Source organism: Schistocerca serialis, chromosome 8 (genome assembly GCF_023864345.2).
Source record: "Schistocerca serialis cubense isolate TAMUIC-IGC-003099 chromosome 8, iqSchSeri2.2, whole genome shotgun sequence".
Lineage (NCBI taxonomy): Eukaryota > Metazoa > Arthropoda > Insecta > Orthoptera > Acrididae > Schistocerca > Schistocerca serialis.
In genome coordinates this window covers 11,953,283-11,977,060 of record NC_064645.1, presented here as the reverse complement: position 1 = coordinate 11,977,060, position 23,778 = coordinate 11,953,283, and positions in this window count along the sequence as shown.

Sequence of the window (23,778 nt, the reverse complement as noted above, 5' to 3'; positions counted from 1 at the left end):
CGTCAATAAGAAGGTCCAAGGGATACAGTAAACCTGAAGTGAAGCATCGGAATCTATAACTAGTGTCTCAGGAATGGTTCAAAACATAGTCAGTAAGAAGAGTCAGTCTTTTTGTACTTAAGTCGGCATTGTGCCTTTTGTATTTAATTCCGATGTAATTTCTGTGTTTCATCGTCAATAAGATGGTCCAAGGGATACAGTAAACCTGAAGTGAAGCATCGGAATCTATAACCAGTGTCACAGGAATGGTCCAAATCATAGACAGTAAGAAGAGTCAGTGTTCTTTTTCTTAAGTCGGCATTGTGCCTTTTGTATTTAACTCCAATGCAATTTCTGTGTTTCATCGTCAATAAGAAGGTCAGATGGATGCAGTAAACCTGAAGTGAAACATCGGAATCTATAAGTAGTGTCAATGGAATGGTTCAAAACATAGACAGTAAGAAGAGTCAGTCTTCTTGTACTTAAGTCGGCATTGTGCCTTTTGTATTTAATTCCGGTGTAATTTCTGTGTTTCATCGTCAATAAGAAGGTCAGAGGGATACAGTAAACCTGAAGTGAAGCATCGGAACCTATAACTAGTGTCACAGGATTGGTTCAAACATAGTCAGTAAGAAGAGTCAGTCTTCTTGTCCTTAAGTCGGCCTTGTGCCTTTTGCATTTAATTCCGATGCAATTTCTGTGTTTCATCGTCAATAAGAAGGTCCAAGGGATACAGTAAACCTGGAGTGAAGCATCGGAATCTATAACTAGTGTCACAGGAATGGTTCAAATCATAGACAGTAGGAAGAGTAAGTGTTCTTGTACTTAAGTCGGCATTGTGCAATTTGTATTTAATTCCGATGCAATTTCTGTGTTTCATCGTCAATATGAAGGTCCAAGGGATACAGTAAACCTGAAATGAAGTATCGGAATCTATGACCAGTGTCACTGGAATGGTTCAAAACATAGACAGTAAGAAGAGTCAGTCTTCTTGTACTTAAGTCGGCATTGTGCCTTTTGTATTTAATTCCGATGCAATTTCTGTGTTTCATCTTCAATAAGAAGGTCAGAGGGATACAGTAAACCTGAAGTGAAGCATCGGAATTTATAACTAGTGTCACAGGAATAGTTCAAACCGTAGTCAGTAAGAAGAGTCTGTCTTCATGTACTTAAGTCGGCATTGTGCCTTTTGTAATTAATTCCGGTGCAATTTCTGTGTTTCATCGTCAATACGAAGGTCAGATGGATACAGAAAACATGAAGTGAAGCATCGGAATCTATAACTAGTGTCACAGGAATGGTTCAAAACATAGTCAGTAAGAAGAGTCAGTCTTCCTGTCCTTAAGACGGCATTGTGCTTTTGTATCTAATACCGATGCAATTTGTGTGTTTCTTCCTCAATAAGAAGGTCCAAGAGATACAGTAAACCTTTTGTGAAGCATCGGAATCTATAACTAGTGTCACAGGAATGGCTCAAAACATTGACAGTAGGATGATATAGTCTTCCTGTACTTAAGTCGGCATTGTGCATTTTCTGTTTAATTCCGACGCAATTTCTGTGTTTCGTCGTCAATAAGAAGGTCCACGTGATACAGTAGACCTGAAGTGAAGCATCGGAATCTATAACTAGTGTCACAGGAATGGTTCAAAACATAGACAGTATGAAGAGTCAGTCTTCTTGTACTTAAGTCGGCATTGTGCCTTTTGTATTTAATTCCGATGCCATTTCTGTGTTTCATCGTTAAAAAGCAGGTCCAAGGGTTTCAGTAAACCTGAATTGAAGCATCGGAATCTATAACTAGTGTCACAGGAATTGATCAAAACATAGTGAGTAAGAAGAGTCAGTCTTCTTGTACTTAAGTCGGCATTTTGCCTTTTGTATTTAATTCCGATGCAATTTCTGTGTTTCATCGTCAATAAGAACGTCAGAGGGATACAGTAAACCTGCAGTGAAGCTTCGGAATCTATAACTAGAGTCACAGCAATGGTTCAAAACATAGTCAGTAAGAAGAGTTAGTTTTCATGTATTTAAGTCGGCATTGTGCCTTTTGTATAAAATTCCGATGCAATTTCTGTGTTTCATCGCCAATAAGAAGGTCCAAGGGATACAGTAAACCTGAAGTGAAGCATCGGAATCTATAACTAGTGTCATAGGAATGGTTCAAAACATAGTCAGTAACAAGAGTCAGTCTCCTTGTACTTAAGTCGGCATTGTGCCTTTTCTATTTAATTCCGATGCAATTTCGGTGTTTCATCGTCAATAAGAAGGTCCAAGGGATACAGTAAACCTGGTGTGAAGCATCGGAATCTATAACTAGTGTCACAGGAATTGTTCAAAACATAGACAGTAGGATGAGATAGTCTTCTTGCACTTAAGTCGGCATTGTGCCTTTTCTGTTTAATTCCGACGCAATTTCTGTGTTTCGTCGTCAATAAGAAGGTCCACGGGATACAGTAGACCTGAAGTGAAGCATCGGAATCTATAACTAGTGTCACAGGAATGGTTCAAAACATAGTCAGTAAGAAGAGTAAGTTTTCATGTACTTAAGTCGGCATTGTGCCTTTTGTATTTAATTCCGATGCAATTTCTGTGTTTCATCGTCAATACGAAGGTCCAAGGGATACAGCAAACCTGAAGTGAAGCATCGGAATCTATAACTAGTGTCACAGGAGTGGTTCAAAACATAGTCAGTAACAAGAGTCAGCCTTCTTGTCCTTCAGTCGGCATTGTGCCGTTTGTATTTAATTCTGATGCAATTTCTGTGTTTCTTCGTCAATAAGAAGGTCCAAGGGATACAGTAAACCTGGTGTGTAGCATCGGAGTCTTTAACTAGTGTCACAGGAATGGTTCAAAACATAGACAGTAAGAAAAGTCAGTCATCATGTACTGAAGTCGGCGTTGTGCCTTTTGTATTTAATTCAGATGCAATTTCTGTGTTTCATCGTCAATAAGAAGGTCCAAGGGATATAGTAAACCTGGAGTGAAGCATCAGAATCTATAACTAGTGTCACAGGAATGGTTCAAAACATAGACATTAAGAAGATACGGTCCTCTTGTACTTAAGTTGGCATTGTGCCCTTTGTATTTAATTCCGATGCAATTTCTGTGTTTCATCATCAATAAGAAGGTCGAAGGGATACACTAAACCTGAAGTGAAGCATCGGAATCTATAACTAGTGTCACAGGAATAGTTCAAAGCATAGTCAGTAAGAAGAGTCAGTCTTTTCGTACTTAAGTCGGCATTGTGCCTTTTGTATTTAATTCCGATGTAATTTCTGTGTTTCATCGTCAATAAGAAGGTCCAAATGATACAGTAAAGCAGATGTGAAGCATCGGAAACTATAACTAGTGTCACAGGAATAGTTCAAAACATAGTCAGTAACAAGAGTCAGTCTTCTTGTACTTACGTCGGCATTGTGCCTTTTGTATCTAATTCAGATGCTAATTCTGTGTTTCATCGTCAATACGAAGGACAGAGGGACACAGTATACCTGAAGTGAAGCATCGGAATCTCTAACTAGTGTCACAGGAATGGTTCAAAACATAGACAGTAGGAAGAGCTAGTCTTCTTGTACTTATGTCAGCATTTTGCCTTTTGTATTTAATTGCGATGGAATTTCTGTGCTTCATCGTCAATAAGAAAGTCAGAGGGATACAGTATACCTGTAGTGAAGCATCCGAATCTAAAACTTGTGTCACAGGAATGGTTCAAAAGCATAGACAGTAGGAAGAGATAGTCTTCTTGAACTTAAGTCGGCATAGTGCCTTTTCTATTTAATTCCGACGCAATTTCTGTGTTTCGTCGTCAATAAAAAGGTCGACGTGATCAGTAAACCTGAAGTGAAGCATCGAAATCTATAACTATTGTCACAGGAATGGTTCAAGACATAGACAGTGAGAAGAGTCAGTATTCTTGTACTTAAATCGGCAATGTGCCTCTTTTTTTTTTTTTTTTTTTTTTGATTCCGATGCAATTTCTGTGTTTCATCGTCAATAAGAAGGTCCAAAGGTTTCAGTAAACCTGAACTGAAGCATCGGAATCTATAACTAGTGTCACAGGAATGGTTCAAAGCATAGTCAGTAAGAAGAGTTAGTCTTCTTGTACTTAAGTCGGCATTGTGCCTTTTGTATTTAATTCAGATACTAATTCTGTGTTTCATCGTCAATAAAAAGATCCAAGGGATACAGTAAACCTGAAGTGAACATCGGAATCTATAACTAGTGTCACAGGAATGGTTCAAAACATAGACAGTAGGATGAGATAGTCTCCTTGTACTTAAGTCGGCATTGTGCCGTTTCTGTTTATTTCCGACGAAATTTCTGTGTTTCGTCGTCAATAAGAAGGTCCACGTGATACAGAAAACCTGAAGTGAAGCATCGGAATCTATAACTAGTGTCACAGGAATGGTTCAAAACATAGACAGTAAGAAGTGTCAGTCTTCTTGTACTTAAGTCGGAATTGTGCAATTTGTATTTAATTCCGATGCAATTTCTGTGTCTCATCGTCGACAAGAAGGTCCAAGGGTGTCAGTAAACCTGAAGTGAAGCATCGGAATCTATAACTAGTGTCACAGGAATGGTTCAAATCATAGACAGTAGGAAGAGTCAGTTTTCTTGTACTTAAATCGGCATTGTGCCTTTTGTATTTAATTCCGATGCAATATCTCTGTTTCATCTTCAATAAGAAGGTCCAAGCGATACAGTAAACCTGAAGTGACGCATCGGAATCTATAACTAGTGTCACAGAAATGGTTCAAAACATAGTCAGTAAAAAGAGTCAGTCTTCTTGTACTTATGTCGGCATTGTGCCTTTTGTATTTAATTCAGATGCTATTTCTGTGTTTCATCGTCAATACGAAGGACAGAGGGACACAGTATACCTGAAGTGAATCATCGGAATCTATAACTAGTGTCACAGGATTGGTTCCAAACATAGTCAGTAAGATGAGACAGTCTTCTTGTACTTAAGTCGGCATTGTGCCTTTTCTATTTAATTCCGATGCAATTTTAGTGTTTCATCGTCAAAAAGAAGGTCCAAGGGATACAGTAAAGCTGAAGTGAAGCATCGGAATCTATAACTAGTGTCACAGGAATGGTTCAAAACATAGTCAGTAAGAAGAGTCAGTCTTCTTGTATTTATGTCGGCATTGTGCCTTTTGTATTTAATTCCTATTCAGTTTCTGTGTTTCATCGTCAATAAGAAGGTCAGAGTGATACAGTAAACCTGAGGTGAAGCATCGGAATCTATAACTTGTGTCACAGGAATGGTTCAAAACATAGTCAGTAAGGAGAGTCAGTCTTCTTTTACTTAAGTCGGCATAGTGCCTTTTGTATTTAATTCCGATGCAATATCTGTGTTTCATCGGCAATACGAAGGTCCAAGGGATACACAAAACCTGAAGTGAAGCATTGGAATCTATAACTAGTGTCACAGGAATGTTTCAAAACGAAGTCAGTAGGAAGAGTCAGTCTTCTTGTACTTAAGTCGGCATTGTGCCTTCTGTATTTAATTCGGATTCAATTTCTGTGTTTCATCGTCAATAAGAAGGTCAGAGGAATACAGTAAACCTGTAGTGAAGCATCGGAATCTAAAACTAGTGTCACAGGAATGGTTCAAAATGTAGACAGTAAGATGAGAAAGTCTTCTTGTACTTAAGTCGGCATTGTGACTTTTTAATTTAATTCCAACGCAATTTCTGTGTTTCGTCGTCTACAAGAAGGTCGACGTGATACAGTAAACCTGAAGTGAAGCATCGGAATCTATAACTATAGTCACAGGAATGGTTCAAACATAGATAGTAAGAAGAGTCAGTCGTCTTGTACTTAAGTCGGCATTGTGCCTTTTTTTTTTTTTTTTTTTTGATTCCGATGCAATTTCTGTGTTTCATTGTCAATAAGAAGGTCCAAGGGTTTCAGTAAACCTGAAGTGAAGCATCGGAATCTATAACTAGTGTCACAGGAATGGTTCAAAACATAGTCAGTAAGAAGAGTCAGTCTTCTTGTACTTAAGTCGGAATTGTGCCTTTTCTATTTAATTCAGATGCAATTTCTGTGTTTCATCGTCAATCAGAAGGTCCAAGGGATACAGTAACCCTGAAGTGAAGCATCGGAATCTATAACTAGTGTCACAGGAATGGTTCAAAACATAGACAGTAGGAAGAGTCAGTCATCTTGTACTTAAGTCGGCATTGTGCCTTTTGCATTTAATTCTGATGCAATTTATGTGTTTCATCGTCAATAAGAAGGTCCAAGGGATTCAGTAAACCTGAAGTGAAGTATCGGAATCTATAACTAGTGTCACAGGAATGGTTCCAAACATAGACAGTAGGTAGAGCCAGTCTACTTGTACTTAAGTCAGCATTTTGCTTTTTGTATTTAATTGCGATGCAATTTCTGTGTTTCATCATTAATAAGAACGTCAGAGGGATACAGTAAACCTGAAGTGAAGCATCGGAATCTAAAACTAGTGTCACAGGAATGGTTCAAAGCATAGACAGTATGAAGAGTCAGTCTTCTTGTACTTAATTCGGCATTTTGCCTTTTGTATTTAATTCCGATGCAATTTCTGTGTTTCATCGTCAATAAGGAGGTCCAAGGGATACAGTAAACATGAATGCAAGCATCAGAATCTATAACTAGTGTCACAGGAATGGTTCAAAACATAGTCATTGAGAAGAGTCACTCTTCTTGTACTTAATTCGGCATTTTGCCTTTTGTATTTAATTCCGATGCAAATTCTGTGTTTCATCGTCAATGACAAGGTCTAAGGGATTCAGTAAACCTGAAGTGAAGCATCGGAATCTATAACTAGTGTCACAGGAATGGTTCAAATCATAGACAGTTGGAAGAGTCAGTTTTCTTGTACTTAAGTCGGCATTGTGCCTTTTGTATTTAATTCCGATGCAATTTATGTGTTACATCCTCAATAAGAAGGTCCAAGGGATTCAGTAAACCTGAAGTGAAGCATTGGAATCTATAACTAGTGTCACAGGAATGGTTCAAAACATAGTCAGTAGGAAGAGTCAGTCTCCTTGTACTTAAGTCGGCATTGTGCCGTTTCTGTTTAATTCCGAAGAAATTTCTGTGTTTCGTCGTCAATAAGAATGTCCACGTGATACAGTAAACCTGAAGTGAAGCATCGGAATCTATAACTAGTGTCACAGGAATGCTTCAAAACATAGACAGTAAGAAGTGTCAGTCTTCTTGTACTTAAGTCGGAATTGTGCCATTTGTATTTAATTCCGATGCAATTTCTGTGTCTCATCGTCGATGAGAAGGTCCAAGGGTGTCAGTAAACCTGTAGTGAAGCATTGGAATCTATAACTAGTGTCACAGGAATGGTTCAAAACATAGTCACTAAGAAGAGTCAGTCTTCTTGTACTTAAGTCGGCATTGTGCCTTTTGTATTAATTCCGATGCAATTTCTGTGTTTCATCGTCAATGAGAAGGTCCAAGGGATACAGTAAACCTGAAGTGAAGCATCGGCATCTATAACTAGTGTCACAGGAATGGTTCAAATCATAGACAGTTGGAAGAGTCAGTTTTCTTGTACTTAAGTCGGCATTGTGCCTTTTGTATTTAATTCCGATGCAATTTATGTGTTACATCCTCAATAAGAAGGTCCAAGGGATTCAGTAAACCTGAAGTGAAGCATCGGAATCTATAACTAGTGTCACAGGAATGGTTCAAATCATAGACAGTAGGAAGAGTCAGTCTTCTTGTACTTAAGTCGGCATTTTGCCTTTTGTATTTAATTCCGATGCAATTTCTGTGTTTCATCGTCAATAAGAAGGTCAGAGGGATACAGTAAACCTGAAGTGAAGCAACGGAATCAAAAACTAGTGTCACAGGAATGGTTCAAAACATAGACAGTAGGAAGAGTCAGTCTTCTTGTACTTAAATCGGCATTTTGCCGTTTGTGTTTAATTCCAATGCAATATCTGTGTTTCATCGTCAATACGAAGGTCCAAGGGATACACAAAACCTGAAGTGAAGCATTGGAATCAATAACTAGTGTCACAGGAATGGTTCAAAACATAGTCAGTATGAAGAGTCAGTCTTCTTGTACTTAAGTCGGCATTGTGCCTTTTGTATTTAATTCGGATTCAATTTCTGTGTTTCATCGTCAATAAGAAGGTCAGAGGGATACAGTAGACCTGTAGTGAAGCATTGGAATCTATAACTAGTGTCACAGGAATGGTTCAAAACATAGTCAGTAGGAAGAGTCAGTCTTCTTGTACTTAAGTCGGCATTGTGCCTTTTCTATTTAATTCCAACGCAATTTCTGTGTTTCGTCGTCAATAAGAAGGTCGACGTGATACAGTAAACCTGAAGTGAAGCATCGGAATCTATAACTATTGTCACAGGAATGGTTCAAAACATGGATAGTAAGAACAGTCAGTCTTCTTGTACTTAAGTCGGCATTGTGCCTTTTTTTTATGATTCCGATGCAATTTCTGTGTTTCATCGTCAATAAGAAGGTCCAAGGGTTTCAGTAAACCTGAAGTGAAGCATCGGAATCTATAACTACTGTCACAGGAATGGTTCAAAACATAGTCAGTAAGAAGAGTCAGTCTTCTTGTACTTAAGTCGGCATTGTGCCTTTTGCATTTAATTCTGATGCAATTTATGTGTTTCATCGTCAATAAGAAGGTCCAAGGGATTCAGTAAACCTGAAGTGAAGAATCGGAATCTATAACTAGTGTCACAGGAATGGTTCCAAACATAGACAGTAGGTAGAGCCAGTCTTCTTGTACTTAAGTCAGCATTTTGCTTTTTGTATTTAATTGCGATGCAATTTCTGTGTTTCATCATTAATAAGAAGGTCAGAGGGATACAGTAAACCTGAAGTGAAGCATCGGAATCTAAAACTAGTGTCACAGGAATGGTTCAAAACATAGACAGTATGAAGAGTCAGTCTTCTTGTACTTAATTCGGCATTTTGCCTTTTGTATTTAATTCCGATGCAATTTCTGTGTTTCATCGTCAATAAGGAGGTCCAAGGGATACAGTAAACATGAATGCAAGCATCGGAATCTATAACTAGTGTCACAGGAATGGTTCAAAACATAGTCATTGATAAGAGTCAGTCTTCTTGTACTTAAGACGGCATTGTGCCTTTTCTATTTAATTCCTATGCAATTTCTGTATTTCATCGTCAATAAGAAGGTCCAAGGGATACAGTAAACCTGGAGTGAAGCATCGGAATCTATAACTAGTGTCACAGGAATGGTTCAAAACATAGACAGTCAGAAGAGTAAGTCTTCTTCTACTTAAGTCGGCATTGTGCCTTTTCTATTCAATTCCGATGAAATTTCTGTGTTTCATATTTAATAAGAACGTCAGAGGGATACAGTAAACATGAAGTGAAGCATCGGAATCAATAACTAGTGTCACAGGAATGGTTCAAAACATAGTCAGTAAGAAGAGTCAGTCTTCTTGTAGTTGAGTCGGCATTGTGCCTTTCATATTAAATTCCGATGCAATTTCTGTGTTTCATCGTCAATAAGAAGGTCCAAGGGATACAGTAAACCTGGTGTGAAGCATCGGAATCTATAACTAGTGTCACAGGAATGGATCAAAACATAGACAGTAGGATGAGATAGTCTCCTTGTACTTAAGTCGGCATTGTGCCGTTTCTGTTTAATTCCGAAGAAATTTCTGTGTTTCGTCGTCAATAAGAATGTCCACGTGATACAGTAAACCTGAAGTGAAGCATCGGAATCTATAACTAGTGTCACAGGAATGGTTCAAAACATAGACAGTAAGAAGTGTCAGTCTTCTTGTACTTGAGTCGGAATTGTGCCATTTGTATTTAATTCCGATGCAATTTCTGTGTTTCATCGTCAATAAGAAGGTCAGAGGGATACAGTAAACCTGAAGTGAAGCAACGGAATCAAAAACTAGTGTCACAGGAATGGTTCAAAACATAGACAGTAGGAAGAGTCAGTCTTCTTGTACTTAAATCGGCATTTTGCCGTTTGTGTTTAATTCCAATGCAATATCTGTGTTTCATCGTCAATACGAAGGTCCAAGGGATACACAAAACCTGAAGTGAAGCATTGGAATCTATAACTAGTGTCACAGGAATGGTTCAAAACATAGTCAGTATGAAGAGTCAGTCCTCTTGTACTTAAGTCGGCATTGTGCCTTTTGTATTTAATTCGGATTCAATTTCTGTGTTTCATCGTCAATAAGAAGGTCAGAGGGATACAGTAGACCTGTAGTGAAGCATTGGAATCTATAACTAGTGTCACAGGAATGGTTCAAAACATAGTCAGTAGGAAGAGTCAGTCTTCTTGTACTTAAGTCGGCATTGTGCCTTTTCTATTTAATTCCAACGCAATTTCTGTGTTTCGTCGTCAATAAGAAGGTCGACGTGATACAGTAAACCTGAAGTGAAGCATCGGAATCTATTACTATTGTCACAGGAATGGTTCAAAACATAGATAGTAAGAACAGTCAGTCTTCTTGTACTTAAGTCGGCATTGTGCCTTTTTTTTTATGATTCCGATGCAATTTCTGTGTTTCATCGTCAATAAGAAGGTCCAAGGGTTTCAGTAAACCTGAAGTGAAGCATCGGAATCTATAACTACTGTCACAGGAATGGTTCAAAACATAGTCAGTAAGAAGAGTCAGTCTTCTTGTACTTAAGTCGGCATTGTGCCTTTTGTATTTAAGTCAGATCCAATTTCTGTGTTTCATCGTCAATAAGAAGGTCAGAGGGATACAGTAGACCTGTAGTGAAGCATTGGAATCTATAACTAGTGTCACAGGAATGGTTCAAAACATAGTCAGTAGGAAGAGTCAGTCTTCTTATACTTAAGTCGGCATTGTGCCTTTTCTATTTAATTCCAACGCAATTTCTGTGTTTCGTCGTCAATAAGAAGGTCGACGTGATACAGTAAACCTGAAGTGAAGCATCGGAATCTATTACTATTGTCACAGGAATGGTTCAAAACATAGATAGTAAGAACAGTCAGTCTTCTTGTACTTAAGTCGGCATTGTGCCTTTTTTTTTATGATTCCGATGCAATTTCTGTGTTTCATCGTCAATAAGAAGGTCCAAGGGTTTCAGTAAACCTGAAGTGAAGCATCGGAATCTATAACTACTGTCACAGGAATGGTTCAAAACATAGTCAGTAAGAAGAGTCAGTCTTCTTGTACTTAAGTCGGCATTGTGCCTTTTGTATTTAAGTCAGATCCAATTTCTGTGTTTCATCGTCAATAAGAAGGTCCAAGGGATACAGTAAACCTGAAGTGAAGCATCGGAATCTATAACTAGTGTCACAGGAATGGTTCAAAACATAGACAGTAGGAAGAGTCAGTCATCTTGTACTTAAGTCGGCATTGTGCCATTTGTATTTAATTTTGATGCAATTTATGTGTTTCATCGTCAATAAGAAGGTCCAAGGAATTCAGTAAACCTGAAGTGAAGTATCGGAATCTATAACTAGTGTCACAGGAATGGTTCAAAACATAGACAGTAGGTAGAGCCATCTTCTTGTACTTAAGTCAGCATTTTGCCTTTTGTATTTAATTGCGATGCAATTTCTGTGTTTCATCGTCAATAAGAAGGTCAGAGGGATACAGTAAACCTGAAGTGAAGCATCGCAATCTAAACCTAGTGTCACAGGAATTGTTCAAAACATAGACAGTAGGAAGAGTCAGTCTTCTTGTACTTAATTCGGCATTTTGCCTTTTGTATTTAATACCAATGCAATTTCTGTGTTTCATCGTCAATAAGGAGGTCCAAGGGATACAGTAAACATGAATGCAAGCATCGGAATCTATATCTAGTGTCACAGGAATGTTTCAAAACATAGTCATTGAGAAGAGTCAGTCTTCTTGTACTTAAGTCGGCATTGTGCCTTTTCTATTTAATTCCTATGCAATTTCTGTGTTTCATATTTAATAAAAAGGTCAGAGGGATACAGTAAACCTGAAGTGAAGCAACGGAATCAGAAACTAGTGTCACAGGAATGGTTCAAAACATAGACAGTACGAAGAGTCAGTCTTCTTGTACTTAAATCGGCATTTTGCCGTTTGTGTTTAATTCCGATGCAATATCTGTGTTTCATCGTCAATAAGAAGGTCCAAGCGATACAATAAACCTGAAGTGACGCTGCGGAATCTACAACTAGTGTCACAGAAATGGTTCAAAACATAGTAAAAAGAGGCAGTCTTCTTGTACTTATGTCGGCATTGTGCCTTGTGTATTTAAATCAGATGCTATTTCTGTGTTTCATCGTCAATACGAAGGACAGAGGGACACTGTATACCTGAAGTGAAGCATTGGAATCGATAACTAGTGTCACAGGATTGGTTCCAAACATTGTCAGTTAGTTGAGACAGTCTTCTTGTACTTAAGTCGGCATTGTGCCTTTTCTATTTAATTCCGATGCAATTTTAGTGTTTCATTGTCAAAAAGAAGGTCCAAGGTATACAGTAAAGCTGAAGTGAAGCATCGAAATCTATAACTAGTGTCACAGGAATGGTTCAAAACATAGTCAGTAAGAAGAGTCAGTCTTCTTGTATTTAAGTCGGCATTGTGCCTTTTGTATTTAATTCCTATTCAGTTTCTGTGTTTCATCGTCAATAAGAAGGTCAGAGTGAGACAGTAAACCTGAGGTGAAGCATCGGAATCTATAACTTGTGTCACAGGAATGGTTCAAAACATAGTCAGCAAGGGAGTCAGTCTTCTTGTACTTAAGTCGGCATAGTGCCTTTTCTATTTAATTCTGATGCAATATCTGTGTTTCATCGTCAATACGAAGGTCCAAGGGATACACAAAAGCCGAAGTGAAGCATTGGAATCTATAACTAGTGTCACAGGAATGGTTCAAAACATAGTCAGTAGGAAGATTCAGTCTTCTTGTACTTAAGTCGGCATTGTGCCTTTTGTATTTAATTCGGATTCAATTTCTGTGCTTCATCGTCAATAAGAAGGTCAGAGGGATACAGTAAACCTGTAGTGAAGCATCGGAATCTAAAACTAGTGTCACAGGAATGGTTCAAAACGTAGACAGTAGGAGGAGATAGTCTTCTTGTAATTAAGTCGGCATTGTGCCTTTTCTATTTAATTCCAACGCAATTTCTGTGTTTCGTCGTCAATAAGAAGGTCGACGTGATACAGTAAACCTGAAGTGAAGCATCGGAATCTATAACTATTGTCACAGGAATGGTTCAAAACATAGATAGTAAGAAGTGTCAGTCTTCTTGTACTTATGTCGGCATTGTGCCTTTTTTTATGATTCCGATGCAATTTCTGTGTTTCATCATCAATAAGAAGGTCCAAGGGTTTCAGTAAACCTGAAGTGAAGCATCGGAATCTATAACTAGTGTCACAGGAATGGTTCAAAACATAGTCAGTAAGAAGAGTCAGTCTTCTTGTGCTTAAGTCGGCATTGTGCCTTTTGTATTTAATTCAGATGCAATTTCTGTGTTTCATCGTCAATACGAAAGTCCAAGGGATACAGTAAACCTGAAGTGAAGCATTGGAATCTATAACTAGTGTCACAGGAATGGTTCTAACCATAGACAGTAGGAAGAGTCAGTCATCTTGTACTTAAGTCGGCATTGTGCCTTTTGTATTTAATTCTGATGCAATTTATGTGTTTCATCGTCAATAAGAAGGTCCAAGGGATTCAGTAAACCTGAAGTGAAGTATCGGAATCCATAACTAGTGTCACAGGAATGGTTCAAAACATAGACAGTAGGTAGAGCCAGTCTTCTTGTACTTAAGTCAGCATTTTGCCTTTTGTATTTAATTGCGATGTAATTTCTGTGTTTCATCGTCAATAAGAAGGTCAGAGGGATACAGTAAACCTGAAGTGAAGCATCGCAATCTAAAACTAGTGTCACAGGAATGGTTCAAAAATTGACAGTAGGAAGAGTCAGTCTTCTTGTACTTAATTCGGCATTTTGCCTTTTGTATTTAATTCCGTTGCAATTTCTGTGTTTCATCGTCAATAAGGAGGTCCAAGGGATACAGTAAACATGAATGCAAGCATCGGAATCTATAACTAGTGTCACAGGAATGGTTCAAAACATAGTCATTGAGAAGAGTCAGTCTTCTTGTACTTAATTCGGCATTGTGCCTTTTCTATTTAATTCCTATGCAATTTCTGTATTTCATCGTCAATAAGAAGGTCCAAGGGATACAGTAAACCTGAGAGTGAAGCTTCGGAATCTATAACTAGAGTCACTGTTGTGTCGGTATCTGGGCCGACACCGTGAAGTTGAGTTGGCTGAAAAGGCAAGGTAGACTAACGCAGACGGGCGTGAAGTACTGGAACAGGATACGTAATTAATGTTAGGAAGAAAAGTACGGAGCAGGTTTAATACTTAACTTTACTCAATCTTTGTGGTACATCGATCTTGACGATACACAGGAGACTTTAAGTACAATCACTGTATGGCTAATGGCGCCTTGCTAGTTCGTAGCCATTAACTTAGCTGATGGCTATTCTGTCTCTCGGCTAATGAGAGAGAAAGGCTTCGTACATCTGGTCGGTAGCTAGGTTCTCGTACAACTGGGGCGAGTGCTCTCTCGTATCACGAGACCTGCCTTGGTGGTGGCGCTAGGTCTGCGATTACACAGTGGCGACACGCGGGTCCGACATGTACTAATGGACCGCGGCCGATTTAAGCTACCACCTAGCAAGTGTGGTGTCTGGCGGTGACACCACAGTCACAGGAATGGTTCAAAACATAGACAGTAAGAAGAGTCAGTCTTTTTGTACTTAAGTCGGCATTGTGCGTTTTCTATTCAATTCCGATGCAATTTCTGTGTTTCATATTTAATAAGAAGGTCAGAGGGATACAGTAAACATGAAGTGAAGCATCGGAATCTATAACTAGTGTCACAGGAATGGTTCAAAACATAGTCAGTAAGAAGAGTCAGTCTTCTTGTACTTGAGTCGGCATTGTGCCTTTTCTATTAAATTCCGATGCAATTTCTGTGTTTCATCGTCAATAAGAAGGTCCAAGGGATACAGTAAACCTGGTGTGAAGCATCGGAATCTATAACTAGTGTCACAGGAATGGATCAAAACATAGACAGTAGGATGAGATAGTCTTCTTGTACTTAAGTCGGCATTGTGCCTTTTCTGTTTAATTCCGACGCAATTTCTGTGTTTCGTCGTCAATAAGAAGGTCCACGTGATACAGTAAACCTGAAGTGAAGCATCGGAATCTATAACTAGTGTCACATGAATGGTTCAAAACATAGACAGTAAGAAGTGTCAGTCATCTTGTACTTAAGTCGTCATTGTTCCTTTTGTATTTAATTCCGATGCAATTTCTGTGTTTCATCGTCGATAAGAAGGTCCAAGGGTTTCAGTAAACCTGAAGTGAAGCATCGGAATCTATAACTAGTGTCACAGGAATGGTTCAAAACATAGTCAGTAAGAAGAGTCAGTCTTCTTGTACTTAAGTCGGCATTGTGCCTTTTGTATTTAATTCCAATGCAATTTCTGTGTTTCATCGTCAATGAGAAGGTCCAAGGGATACAGTAAACCTGAAGGGAAGCATCGGAATCTATAACTAGTGTCACAGGAATGGTTCAAAACATAGACAGTCGGAAGAGTCAGTCTTCTTGTACTTAAGTCGGCATTGTGCCTTTTGTATTTAATTCCGATGCAATTTATGTGTTTCATCGTCCATAAGAAGGTCCAAGGGATTCAGTAAACCTTAAGTGAAGCATCGGAATCTATAACTAGTGTCACAGGAATGGTTCAAAACATAGACAGTAGGAAGAGTCAGTCTTCTAGTACTTAAGTCGGCATTTTGCCTTTTGTATTTAATTCCGATGCAATTTCTGTGTTTCATCGTCAATAAGAAGGTCAGAGGGATACAGTAAATCTGAAGTGAAGCATCGCAATCTAAAACTAGTGTCACAGGAATGGTTCAAAAACATAAACAGTAGGAAGAGTCAGTCTTCTTGTACTTAAATCGGCATTTTGCCGTTTGTGTTTAATTCCGAAGCAATTTCGTTTTTCATTGTCAATAAGAAGGTCCAAGCGATACAGTAAACCTGAAGTGAAGCATCGGAATCTATAACTAGTGTCGCAGGAATGGTTCAAAACGTATTCAGCGAGAAGGGTCCCTCTTCTTGTACTTAAGTCGGCCCTGTGCCTTTGCTATTTAATTCCGATGCAATTTCTGTGTTTCATCGGCAATAAGAAGGACCAAGGGATACAGTAAACCAGGAGTGAAGCATCGGAATCTATAACTAGTGTCACAGTAAGGGTTCAAAACATAGACAATAAGAAGAGTCAGTTTTCATGTACTTAAGTCGGCATTGTGCCTTTTGTATTTAATTTTGATGCAATTTCTGTGTTTCATCGCCAATAAGTTGGTCCAAGGGATACAGTAAACCTGAAGTGAAGCATCGGAATCTAAAACTAGTGTCACAGGAATGGTTCAAAACATAGACAGTGGGAAGAGATAGTCTTCTTGTACTTAAGACGGCATTGTGCCTTTTCTATTTAATTCCGACGCAATTTCTGTTTCTCGTCGTCAATAAGAAGGACCACGTAATACAGTAAACCTGAAGTGAAGCATCGCAATCTATAACTATTGTCACAGGAATGGTTCAAAGCATAGACAGTAAGAAGAGTCTGTCTTTTTGTTCTTATGTCAGCATTGTGTTTTTTTATTTAATTCCGAAGCAATTTCTGTGTATCATTGTCAATAAGATGGTCCAAGGGTTTCAGTAAACCCGAAGTGAAGCATCGGAATCCATAACTAGTGTCACGGGAATGGTTCAAATCATAGTCAGTAAGAAGAGTCAGTCTTCTTGTACTTCAAATGGCATTGTGCCTTTTGTATTTAATTCCGATGCAGTTTCTGTGTTTCATCGTCAATAAGAAGATCCAAGGGGTACTGTAAACCTGAAGTGAAGCATCGGAATCAATAACTAGTGTCACAGGAATGGTTCAAAACGTAGTCAGTAAGAAGCGTCAGTCTTTTTGTACTTGAGTCTTAATTGTGCCTTTTGTATTTATTTCCGTTGTAATTTCTGTGTTTCATCCTCAATAAGAAGGTCCAAATGATACAGTAAACCTGAAGTGAAGCATCGGAATCTATAACTAGTGTCACAGGAATGGTTCAAAACATAGACAGTAAGAAGAGTCAGTCTTCTTGTACTTAAGTCGGCATTGTGCCTTTTGTATTTAATTCCGATGCAATTTCGGTGTTTCATCGTCAATAAGATGGTCCAAGGGATACAGTAAACCTGACGTGAAGCATCGGAATCTATAACTAGAGTCGCAGGAATGGTACAGAACATAGTCAGTAAGAAGAGTCAGTCTTCTCGTACTTAAGTCGGCATTGTGCCTTTACAATTTACTTCCGATGCAATTTCTGTGTTTCATCGTCAATAAGAAGGTCAAAGGGGTACACTAAACCTGGAGTGAAGCATCGGAATCTATAACTAGTGTCACAGGAATGGTTCAAAACATAGTCAGTAAGAAGAGTCAGTCTTCATGTACTTAAGTCGGAATTGTGCCTTTTCTATTTAATTCCGATCCAATTTATGTGTTTCATCGTCAATGAGAATGTCAGAGGGATACAGTAAACCTGAAGTGAAGCATCGGAATCTATAACTAGTGTCTCAGGTATGGTTCAAAACATAGTCAGTAAGAAGAGTTAGTCTTCTTGTCCTTAAGTCGGCATTGTGCCTTTTGTATTTAATTCCGATGCAATTTCTGTGTTTCATCGTCAATAAGAAGGTCCAAAGGATACAGTATACCTGGAATGTAGCATCAAAATCTATAACTAGTGTCACAGGAATGGTTCAAAACATAGTCAGTAAGAAGAGTCAGTCTTCTTGTACCTAAGTCGGCATTGTGCATTTTCTATTTATTTCCGATGCAATTTCGGTGCTTCGTCGTCAATAAGAAGGTCCAAGGGATACAGTAGACCTGGTGTGAAGCATCGGAATCCATAACTAGTGTCACAGGAATGGCTCAAAACATAGACAGGAAGAAGAGTCAGTCTTCTTGTACTTGAGTCGGCATTGTGCCTTTTGTATTAAATTCCGGTGCAATTTCTGTGTTTCATCGTCAATAGGAAGGTCCTAGGTTACAGTAAACCTGAGGTCAAGCATCGGAATCTATAACTAGAGTCACAGGAATGGTTCAAAACATAGATAGTAAGAAGAGTCAGTCTTCTTGTACTTAAGTCGGCATTGTGCCTTTTCTATTTGATTCCGATGCAATTTCTGTGTTTCATCGTCAAAAGGAAGGTCAGAGGGATACAGTAAACCTGAAGTGAAGCATCGGAATCTATTACTAGTGTACACAGGAATGATTCAAAACATAGTCAGTAAGAAGAGTCAGTCTTCTTGTCCTTAAGTCGGCATTGTGCCTTTTGTATTTAATTCCGATGCAATTTCTGTGTTTCATCGTCAATAAGAAGGTCCAAGGGACACAGTAAACCTGGAAGTAGCATCGGAATCTATAACTAGTGTCACAGGAATGGTTCAAACCATAGAAAGAAAGAAGAGTCAGTCTCCATGTACCTAAGTCGTCATTGTGCATTTTGTATTTAATTCCGATGCAATTTCTGTGTTTCATCGTCAATAAGAAGGTCCAAGGGATACAGTAAACCTGAAGTGAAGCATCGGAATCTATAACTAGTGTCACAGAAATGCTTCTAAACTTAGTCAGTAAGAAGAGTCAGTGTTCATGTATTTAAGTGGGCATTGTGCCTTTTGTATTTAATTCCGACGCAATTTCTGTGTTTCATCGTCAATAAGAAGGTCCAAGGGATACAGTAAACCTGAAGTGAAGCATCGGAATCTAAAACTAGTGTCAATGGAATGGATCAAAACATAGACAGTAAGAAGAGTCAGTCTTCTTTTACTTAATTCGGCATTGTGCCTTTTGAATTTAATTCCGTTGCAATTTCTGTGTTTCATCGTCAATAAGAAGGCCAGAGGGATACAGTAAACCTGAAGTGAAGCATCGGAATCTATAACTAGTGTCACAGGAATGGTTCAAAACATAGTCAGTAAGAAGAGTCAGTCTTCTAGTCCTTAAGGCTTCATTGTGCCTTTTGTATTTAATTCCGATGCAATTTCTGTGTTTCATCGTCAATAAGAAGGTCCAAGGGATACAGTAAACCTGAAGTGAAGCATCGGAATCTATAACTAGTGTCACAGGAATGGTTCAAAACATGGTCAGTAAGAAGAGTCGGTCTTCATGTACTTAAGTCGGCATTGTGCCTTTTGTATTTAATTCCGGTGCAATCTCTGTGTTTTTATCGTCAATAAGAAGGTCAGAGGGATACAGTAACCCTTAAGTGAAGCATCGGAATCTATAACTAGTGTCACAGGAATGGTTCAAAACATAGTCAGTAAGAAGAGTTAGTCTTCTTGTCCTTAAGTCGGCATTGTGCCTTTTCTATTTAATTCCGACGCAATTTCTGTGTTTCATCGTGAATAAGAAGGTCAGAGGGATACAGTAACCTTGAAGTGAAGCATCGGAATCTATAACTAGTGTCACAGAAATGGTTCAAAACATAGTCAGTAAGAAGAGTCAGTCTTCTTGTACTTATGTCGGCATTCTGCCTTTTGTATTTAATTCCGCCGCAATTTCTGGGTTTCATCGTCAATAAGAAGGTCCAAGGGAAACAGTATACCTGAAGTGAAGCATCGGAATCTATAACTAGTGTCACAGAAATGGTTCAAAACATAGTCAGTAATAAGAGTCGGTCTTATTGTACCTAAGTCGGCATTGTGTCTTTTCTATTTATTTCCGATGCAATTTCGGTGCTTCATCGTCAATAAGAAGGTCCAAGGGATACAGTAAACCTGGTGTGAAGCATCGGAATCTATAACTAGTGTCACAGGAATGGTTCAAAACATAGACAGTAAGAAGAGTCATTCTTCTTGCAATTAAGTCGGCATTGTGCCTTTTCTATTTAATTATGATGCAATTTCTGTGTTTCATCGTCAATAAGAAGGTCAGAGGGATACAGTAAACCTGAAGTGAAGTATCGGAATCCAAAATTAGTGTCACAGGAATGGTTCAAAACATAGACAGTAGGTAGAGTCAGTCTTCTTGTACTTAAGACGGCATTGTGCGCTTTTGAATTTAATTCCAATGCAATTTCGGTGTTTCATCGTCAATAAGAAGGTCCAAGGGATACAGTAAACCTGAAGTGAAGCATCGGAATCTATAACTAGTGTCACAGGAATGGTTCAAAACATAGTCAGTAAGAAGAGTCATTCTTTTTGTACTTAAGTCGGCATTTTGCCTTTTGTATTTATTTCCGATGTAATTTCTTTGTTTCATCGTCAATAAGAAGGTCCAAATGATACAGTAAACCTGAGGTGAAGCATCGGAATCTATAACTAGTGTCACAGGAATGGTTCAAAACCTAGTCAGTAAGAAGAGTTAGTCCTCTTGTCCTTAAGTCGGCATTGTGCCTTTTGTATTTAATTCCGATATAATTTCTGTGCCTCATCGTCAATAACAAGGTGCAAGGGATACAGTAAACCTGGAGTGTAGCAATGGAATCTATAACTAGTGTCACAGGAATGGTTCAAAACACAGACAGTAAGACGAGTCAGTCTTCTTATACTAGAGTCGGCATTGTGCCTTTTGTATTAAATTCCGGTGCAATTTCAGTGTTTCATCGTCAATTGGAAGGTCCTAGGGATACAGTAAACCTGAAGTGAAGCATCGGAATCTATAACTAGTGTCACAGGAATGCTTCTAAACATAGTCAGTAAGAAGAGTCAGTCTTCATGTACTTAAGTGGGCATTGTGCCTTTTGTATTTAATTCCGACGCAATTTCTGTGTTTCATCGTCAATAAGAACGTCCAAGGGATACAGTAAACCTGAAGTGAAGCATCGGAATCTAAAACTAGTGTCAATGGAATGGATCAAAACATAGACAGTAAGAAGAGTCAGTCTTCTTGTACTTAAGTCGGCATTGTGCCTTTTGTATTTAATTCCGGTGCAATTTCTGTGTTTCATCGTCAATAAGAAGGTCAGAGGGATACAGTAAACCTGAAGTGAAGCATCGGAATCTATAACTAGTGTCACAGGAATGAGTCAAAACATAGTCAGTAAGAAGAGTCAGTCTTCTAGTCCTTAAGGCGGCATTGTGCCTTTTGTATTTAATTCCGATGCAATTTCTGTGTTTCATCGTCAATAAGAAGGTCCAAGGGATACAGTACACCTGAAGTGAAGCAACGGAATCTATAACTAGTGTCACAGGAATGGTTCAAAACATGGTCAGTAAGAAGAGTCGGTTTTCATGTACTTAAGTCGGCATTCTGCCTTTTGTATTTAATTCCGATGCAATTTCTGTGTTTCATGGTCAATAAGAAGGTCCAAGGGGTACACTAAACCTGGAGTGAAGCATCGGAATCTATAACTAGTGTCACAGGAATGGTTCAAAGCATAGTCAGTAAGAAGAGTCAGTCTTCTTGTAGTTAAGTCGGCATTGTGCCTTATCTATTTAATTCCGAAGCAATTTCTGTGTTTCATCGTCAATAAGAAGGTCAGAGGGATACAGTAAACCTGAAGTGAAGCATCGGAATCTATAATTAGTGACTCAGGAATGGTTCAAAACATAGTCAGTAAGAAGAGTTAGTCCTCTTGTCCTTAAGTCGGCATTGTGCCTTTTGTATTTAATTCCGATGCAATTTCTGTGTTTCATCGTCAATAAGAAGGTCCAAGGGATACAGTAAACCTGAAGTGAAGCATCGGAATCTATAACTAGTGTCACAGGAATGGTTCAAAACATAGTCAGTAAGAAGAGTCAGTCTTTTTGTATTTAAGTCGGCATTGTGCCTTTTGTATTTATTTCCGATGTAATTTCTTTGTGTCATCGTCAATAAGAAGGTCCAAATGATACAGTAAACCTGAAGTGAAGCATCGGAATCTATAACTAGTGTCACAGGAATGGTTCGAAGCATAGTCAGTAAGAAGAGTCAGTCTTCTTGTCCTTATGGCGGAATTGTGCCTTTTGTATTTAATTCCGATGCAATTTCTATGTTTCATCGTCAATAAGAAGGTCCAAGGGACACAGTAAATTTGAAGTGAAGCATCGGAATCTATAACTAGTGTCACAGGAATGGTTCAAAACATAGTCAGTAAGAAGAGTCAGTCTTTTTGTACTTAAGTCGGCATTGTGCCTTTTGTATTTATTTCCGATGTAATTTCTTTGTTTCATCGTCAATAAGAAGGTCCAAATGATACAGTAAACCTGAAATGAAGCATCGGAATCTATAACTAGTGTCACAGGAATGGTTCAAAACATAGACGGTAAGAAGAGTCAGTCTTCTTGTACTTAAGTCGGCATTGTGCCTTTTTTATTTAATTCCGATGCAATTTCTGTGTTTCATCGTCAACAAGAAGGTCCAAGGGGTACACTAAACCTGGAGTGAAGCATCGGAATCTATAACTAGTGTCACATGAATGGTTCAAAGCATAGTCAGTAAGAAGAGTCAGTCTTCTTGTAGTTAAGTCGGCATTGTGCCTTTTCTATTTAATTCCGAAGCAATTTCTGTGTTTCATCGTCAATAAGAAGGTCAGAGGGATACAGTAAACCTGAAGTGAAGCATCGGAATCTATAACTAGTGTCACAGGAATGGTTCGAAGCATAGTCAGTAAGAAGAGTCAGTCTTCTTGTCCTTATGGCGGAATTGTGCCTTTTGTATTTAATTTCGATGCAATTTCTATGTTTCATCGTCAATAAGAAGGTCCAAGGGATACAGTAAACCTGAAGTGAAGCATCGGAATCTATAACTAGTGTCACAGGAATGGTTCAAAACATAGTCTGTAAGAAGAGTCAGTCTTTTTGTACTTAAGTCGGCGTTGTGCCTTTTGAATTTATTTCCGATGTAATTTCTTTGTTTCATCGTCAATAAGAAGGTCCAAATGATACAGTAAACCTGAAGTGAAGCATCGGAATCTATAACTAGTGTCACAGGAATGGTTCAAAACATAGACGGTAAGAAGAGTCAGTCTTCTTGTACTTAAGTCGGCATTGTGCCTTTTTAATTTAATTCCGATGCAATTTCTGTGTTTCATCGTCAATAAGAAGGTCCAAGGGGTACACTAAACCAGGAGTGAAGCATCGGAATCTATTACTAGTGTCACATGAATGGTTCAAAGCATAGTCAGTAAGGAGAGTCAGTCTTCTTGTACTTAAGTCGGCATTGTGCCTTTTCTATTTAATTCCGAAGCAATTTCTGTGTTTCATCGTCAATAAGAAGGTCAGAGGGATACAGTAAACCTGAAGTGAAGCATCGGAATCTATAACTAGTGTCTCAGGAATGGTTCAAAACATAGTCAGTAAGAAGAGTTAGTCCTCTTGTCCTTAAGTCGGCATTGTGCCTTTTGTATTTAATTCCGATGCAATTTCTGTGTTTCATCGTGAATTAGAAGGTCAGAGGGATACAGTAACCCTGAAGTGAAGAATCGGAATCTATAACTAGTGTCACAGAAATAGTTCAAAACATAGTCAATAATAAGAGTCAGTCTTCTTGTACTGAAGTCGGCATTGTGCTTTTTGTATTTAATTCCGATGCAATAACTGTATTACATCGTCAATAAGAAGGTCAGGGGATACAGTAAACCCGAAGTGAAGCATCGGAATCTGTAACTAGTGTCACAGGAATGGTTCAAAACATAGTAAGTAAGAAGAGTCAGTCTTCTAGTCCTTAAGGCGGCATTGTGCCTTTTGTATTTAATTCCGATGCAATTTCTGTGTTTCATCGTCAATAAGAACTTCCAAAGGATACAGTAAACCTGAAGTGAAGCATCGGAATCTA